General features: G+C 39.4%; 1 non-coding gene across 1 annotated transcript; it reads left to right on the top strand.

Annotated features, from left to right (window-relative positions):
- Positions 1-3,121: 3,121 nt before the first annotated feature.
- Positions 3,122-3,224, top strand: LOC114007551 (U6 spliceosomal RNA). The gene has a single exon (XR_003549158.1). It is a non-coding gene; the product is annotated as a U6 spliceosomal RNA (small nuclear RNA).
- Positions 3,225-6,536: the final 3,312 nt, after the last annotated feature.

Below are 6,536 nucleotides of genomic sequence, written 5' to 3'. Positions count from 1 at the left end.
AGTAGTTTTGTAACACACATGTTTCATGAACTTCTTTTTTTTACTAAATCGGTATTTATTTATTTTACATCCTTTCACAGAACATCACCACAGCATACCAAATACGATTTTCCAGCCAGAATACACGATAAGGTGGCTTAATCATACATGTTATCATCAACAAATAATTTTCCATTTGTTTCATGTATATTTTGTTATTTTTGCCATCCTTGATTCCCTATCTCTCACCCTCTGCTGTGTCCCACCCTCCTCCCACACTGTCTCTGGTATCCATGGTTGCTATCTGGTCAAACTAAAACAAACATTGTATTGACTCACAAAATATCTTAATTAATCTAAATACTTTCAATAGTAAACTCAGCTGATATATACATATCTGTGAACAAAAGTTGACTTTAGGCATGAAACTTTGGGTAGAATGAATATACTATAAAATAGCACATAGCTGAGGTTATACTGCTTACTGTGGTTAATAAATAGGTATTTTTAAATACTTTTTTTTATTTTAAGAAAGACAGTTTTAGCTTTAATAAATTAAAATTAAAAATGTTAAGAGAATTTTGCTGAAGACTTAAAGCCAGGAAACAGGTTAGGAATCTGTTCAAGCAGTAGGGACATGGACCTGTCCACAACTCAAGAGAAGACAAAACTCCTTAACACTGGAAAACAAAGATAGAAGGTCAGTAATGTTTTAGTCAAACGTCATTCAATTCTACTTCACCAGTTCAAACTCGTGTACTTTATCTTCTGTTGTGGTCTGATCTTTCCATTTAAGTTCTGGAAGATAATGTTCAGCTCTGGACTTGTCCGTCCCATTAAGCTGGCCATTGTGTTAGTTGTTTTTGAACTCTTATTTCTGTGTGTCTGACTTTAGTTTTCCTGATATAGTACCCCCTTCAGAACTTGGAGATCTGGTCTGGTTTGTTTATCTGAGAATGTTTTTGTCTTCTCTTCCATATGATAATCTTGCCGGGTATAGTATTCTTGGTTGAAATTATTTTCCACTCAACACTTTGAATTTATTTTCCCATTCTTTCCTTGCTCTCATTGTTTCCAATGAGAAGTCCACTGTTTTCCTGATGGGATATCTTTTGTAGGTCACTTGATGTTTCTTTCTTGCCGGTATGAATCTTTTGTCTTTGTCAGTGGCATTGGTCATTCTGGCTACAATGTGTCTTGGAGAAGATTTTCTTGGGTTGATCCTATTTGGGGTCCTTTGTATTTCTTGGATCTGGATCTTTGAATGCCTCTCTAGGTTTGGGATGTTTTCTTCCAGGATTTCATGGAATATATTGTCAATGCCCTTATTAGTCTTTTCTCTTTCTGGGATACCGATTATCTCGATGTTTGGACATTTAATGGTATCTAGTATATTATTCTCATTTTTCTGGCCTATTTTCTCAGTCTTTGTGGTGGATTTTACTAGTCCAGTGATCCTGTCTTCTATATCTGAGATTTGATTTTCTGTATAATCTAGTCTGCTTTTAATGCTTTCAAAGGAGTTTTTAAATTCCTGTATTATAGCCTTCATCTCCAAGAGTTCTATTTATGGTGTGTATTTCCTCTTTCAGCTCTCACAAGAACTTCCTCACCTCCTGGAACTCATTGGCTTTTTTGTTCTGGTGTTCATTGTCTCTCTTCTCTTCCATCTCTGTTAGCTTTGTCACTATGAATGTTCTAAATTCTTTATCAGACATGTCCATGAGTTCCATTGTACCGTCTGTGGATGAAGAGAAGTTATTCTTTTCCCTTGGGGGTGAGGTATTTTCTTGGTTTTGCGTATTTCTTGTGCCCCTGTGGTGATTTCTAGTCATCTGAGGGTTTATTCATTTCTTCCTAATTTCTAGACGATCAATCTGAGCGATCAGAGGCGCACAGGAAGAGGTGGTCTGCAAACTCTTTGGGGTTTATTCATTTCTTCCTAATTTCTAGACGATCAATCTGAGCGATCAGAGGCGCACAGGAAGAGGTGGTCTGCAAACTCTTTGGCATTGCATTTTTCTCCCGTTGTGTTGCAGATTCAGTGGGAGTTGAGGAATATGAGGACCCCAAATAGTATTCGGATTTTGGCAACTTTTCACTTAGACCTGTCTAGACGCTCAGTGGGTGGAGGCTGAGCAGCAAAGTAATGAGGTAAAAGACAAAAGAAAAGAAAACAGAGAGACAAAAAAAGAGAGAGAAAAATGGAAAAAGCAAGCACAGAAACAAAAAACATTATTTATTTGTTAATTTTATAAAACAAAAAGTGAAAACTGCGGAGGCACGCAAAGTCTCTAGATCTCAGCACTCATGGTGGATTCAGTCTTCTTCTGGCCTGCCCTTTCTGTGTGCCTACTTGGGAAGGGGAAAGGAGAGGGGATTATTACCAAGATAAAGGAGGATTTCAGAGCCAAGAAAAAACTTTACCTTAAAAAAATTTTTTAAACAAAAATTATGAAAATATGGAGACAAAGAGACAGAGAGGGAAGGATAGAGGGGCTCTACCAGGGTAAATTCTCAGCAGAACATCTTCATTGCCTTATCTCTGAAATCACTAGATCTCGACTCTCATGGCGGACTCAGTCTTCTTCTGGCCTGCCCTTTCTGTGTGCATGAAGTTCATGGAAAACTTCTGCTATCTGAAGTACCCTTTAGTGGAGTAGCCTTAATCATCATCAACAGGGCTCAGCTGAATCTTCTGGGCTTCTTTCAGAGAATTTTCTGGGAACAGAGACCTATTATTTAGTTTTGAAGGTTCTATCTTGATACAGATGGCAGGATGACATATGGAGAAGTGTGAGAACTCCCCAAACACATACAAATGCACCTCCACTCAGTGGGGCATCAATAATTGCTGATTCTGGTGGCTGAGAAGTCCAAAGGCCTACACCTATGGCATAACAGGTGTAAGCACAGGGGGTGGTAGGAGTGTGCAGAGAGAGAAGGGGGCTGACTCCATGTTTCATGAACTTTTTGAAGAACTTATTGGTTCAGACTCACTGATTACATGCCCGGAGCTATTTATAAATTATAAATAGCTATTATGGAGCTTGCCAGTGTCCATATAACAACAGAGAAAAGCAGTATTTCCTCCTCTGAGCAAAGCACACAGCAAAGATGGTTTAAAATCCATTGCTGGGGCTCACTTCAGCAGCAGACATACTAAAATTGGAATGATACAGATAAGATTACCATGGGTCTTGGGCAAGGATGACACACAAATCCGTGAAGCACTCGATATTTTTTTGAATTTCATCCTGAACTGGTCAACCTGTCATATCCAGGAAACAGGTGATGATGAGGTTGATTCAATGAGAATAAATGACATAGATTCGAGCCTGAACATCATAAGAAATATAGGTGACACAGATATTGCGGTAGCCAGTCTTGAAAGACTCAGCACACACACTTAAGATAAAGATGAAAAGTTAAGTGAAGCTTCTGGAAGCAGGACTGAAAGGGTGAAAGAAGTGATGTGGAAGACACCATCGAAGGGGAGGGGCAGGAAAATGGAGTTCTTGATGGTGTCCCTATTGATACCCCCCCCCTTTTTTTTTTACTGGGGAAGACTTGGCTTAACTAGAATAATTAAACATTCTTGATTTAGAAGACTGACAACAAACAAGTCAGTGGAAAAAACAAGTTGCCTCAGCATGAGCTGAAATTGGCTACATTCATTTTTCTACTAGAATCACCGGATGTTTATTTCCTATGCTGATTCTGAGGGCTTAGCCTCCTCCAAAAAAGGAATACGTTCCCTATGACTCTCTTCGGACTTTGACAATATCTCAGTAAGTTTGGAGTAGTTCATGATTAAGATGACTATCACAGTTGTTGCAAAAAATGCTTGATTGTTGAAACTATCCACTCAAGTAGGAAATGTAACTTACTTTTCCAGTTTTTTATTTTCATTGTGTGTGTGTTCTTATGACAAACAACATAAACTTACATGTAAAAAAGTCCTTCAAAAACAAAAATACATGAGGCCAGCTGTTGGTGTGATGGCTATGTCGCTGAACTCCCATGTAGTCGGCTGCAGTTTGAATCCCAGACCTGGTGGCTTAAACTCACGCCAGGTACATGTGCGTGCGTGCCCAAGATCCCAAGAGGAGAATGGAGGAGAAGGGATTGCAGTGTGGCCATCCCCCTGGGGGGTGATTTCTCACTTTCTGTCCTCTCTGTCTCTCTCTATATTACTGGCAAGCACACACGCCCTTTAGCAAAAACCTCTCAAAAAAAAAAAAAATACACATGCATACAAAGATACCTATTTTGTAAGACCATACGAGGAAATAAAACTACATGAAATAGATTAGAATGCTTGCCAAGCGGAAGGGAAGGCGAAGTGAGTGGGAAATGAGGTTAATAGGGAATAAATAAAACAAATGAAGGACCTTGCCCAGACTAAAGAGGATAATGTGCTAGAAACTGAGTGGTATGATTAATTCAACCTTCTGCATCTGAGGGCCAAAATTAAGGCAAAACAGAACTGTGTGATTCACAGATCAGAGGAGATGTCAGAGGGTGTCAGCAGCCTAAAGATAGAACTGTGGGGTAAAATACGGGATGGTGACCTACACTAGAAATCTCACTCTCATCCTTGACTCCTAAGTTTCACTCCTTTGCCTTTTGAGACCAGGTGTCTGGGTGTTTCTACATTTTCTCTCAAAATAATTTTTTTTTTTAGACTTTTTTTTTTTTTTACGATAGGGTGTGTGCACTTGCCAGAGAGACAGAGAACAGAGATAGGGAGACAGAGAGAGGGAAAGTAAGAAATCACTACCATGGTCAGCCATGTGAGAGTCCAGCGCCATTAACCACCATGCCACCTGCCGGCCCCATAAATTTTTAAGTTTTTTAAACAGCCCTTTTTGTATTTTTTTTAAATGCAACTATAAAAACACCAAATACCACCACTTAGTACAGTGCCTGACACATGGAAATAGGTACCAAGTACAAAGTTTTTGAAAAATAATTGGATTTCACCCACCAATCTACCATTCTTTAAATTTTGGGATCAAAATTGCTGACAACGAGCTTCATGAATTTCCTACTCCCTATTGTTTTTAGAAATAATTACTGGGACCAGCAGTTGGCGTAATGGCTATGTCGCTGGACTCTCATGTAGTCAACCGTGGTTCAGGTCCTGGACCTGATGACTTAAACTCACACCGGGCCCGTGTGTGTGCATGCCCAAGATCCTAAGAGAAGAATGGTCAAGAAGGGATTGTGGCATGGCCATCCTCCCAGGGGGTGATTTCTCGTTTTCTCTCTGTTTCTTTCTGTCTTTCTGGTGGGGACACATGCCCCCTATAGCAAAACCCCCTCCCCCCCAAAAAAAAAAAAAGAATTATTACTATTTTTACTTTTAAAGTACTTTAGAATTATACAACAGGATTTTCTAAAAATTATTTATTTAATTCCATTATTATTAATTTGACCAGAGAAAGACAGAAAGGGTAAGTGAAAATGCAAGCCGCTAGGTCCAGGTCTTGAACCATGGTTGGTCATGTGAGAGTCTAGCATCTTAACCACCGTACCACCTGCTGGCCCACAACATGATTTTTTTTTCTGTTGTTTACACAGACTAATTTTTTTCTCAGAAGCTAATAAGTAAATAAGTGGCAATTAATCAAATAATGTTGTTCATATGATAAACTAAATAAGAAACTGAGTTTGCTGTGTCATAAATGGTGAAGTAATGGGGACCAGCAGGTGGTGTGGTGGTTGTAAAATAAAAAAATAATGTGGTGGTAACTACATACTCATCGCTTGTACTAAATCATTTAATGCTCGTGACAGTCCTATGAGGAACACTCCAGACCCAAAACCCCTACAAAAAAAGAAATGATGAAGGGATTGCAGCATGACCACACCTCATTAAGGGGTGCCTTCTCTTTCTCTCCCTCTGTATCTCTGCTTCTCTCTGAAATTTTTTTTTAAAATCTCCTTTTTTTATGAATGTAATTGCTTCTTTTATCTGAAACCATAACTTGGTCTTAATTTTTCTGATTCCTCTATTACCACTGTGTCTTCCAATTTCGTTTCTGTTTTATCTCTTTTTTTTTTTTTTAAGGTTTTGCCATAGATCATGTGTGTTTGCAGGAGAGAGGCAGAGAGAGACAGTGAGAGGGAAAGCAAGAAATCACCCCCCAGGATGGAAGGTCACACTGCAATTCATTCTCCTCCTGGGATTCTAGACATTCATGCACACATGCCTGGCATGATTTTTGAGCTGGTGGGTCTGGGATTCAAACTGTGGCCAGTCACCACCTGCTGGCTCCAATATCTGGTGATCCTTACCTATTTGTCTATGTTAAAGAATGAGGCACCAAAACCTAATAAGAAAATCTGTGTGGGGAAGTGAAACACACTGAGTTGTAGAATTTATTGCAGAATAATTGGACAGGGTTCCAACCATTCCCTGAGGGAAACAACCACAGAAATGCATCAGCATGTCCAGGTCTTTATTCCTGGGCTGCTCATTCCAGGGAGACATTCTCCCAGTTCCTTACCCTGGAACTGTATGTCAGCCTTTTGGGAGCCAAGTTAGGGAA

This window comes from Tupaia chinensis, unplaced genomic scaffold, assembly GCF_000334495.1.
Source record: "Tupaia chinensis unplaced genomic scaffold, TupChi_1.0 Scaffold000028_1, whole genome shotgun sequence".
In the NCBI taxonomy this organism is placed as follows: Eukaryota; Metazoa; Chordata; class Mammalia; order Scandentia; family Tupaiidae; genus Tupaia; species Tupaia belangeri.
This window is presented reverse-complemented; position numbering and strand designations above follow the sequence as displayed.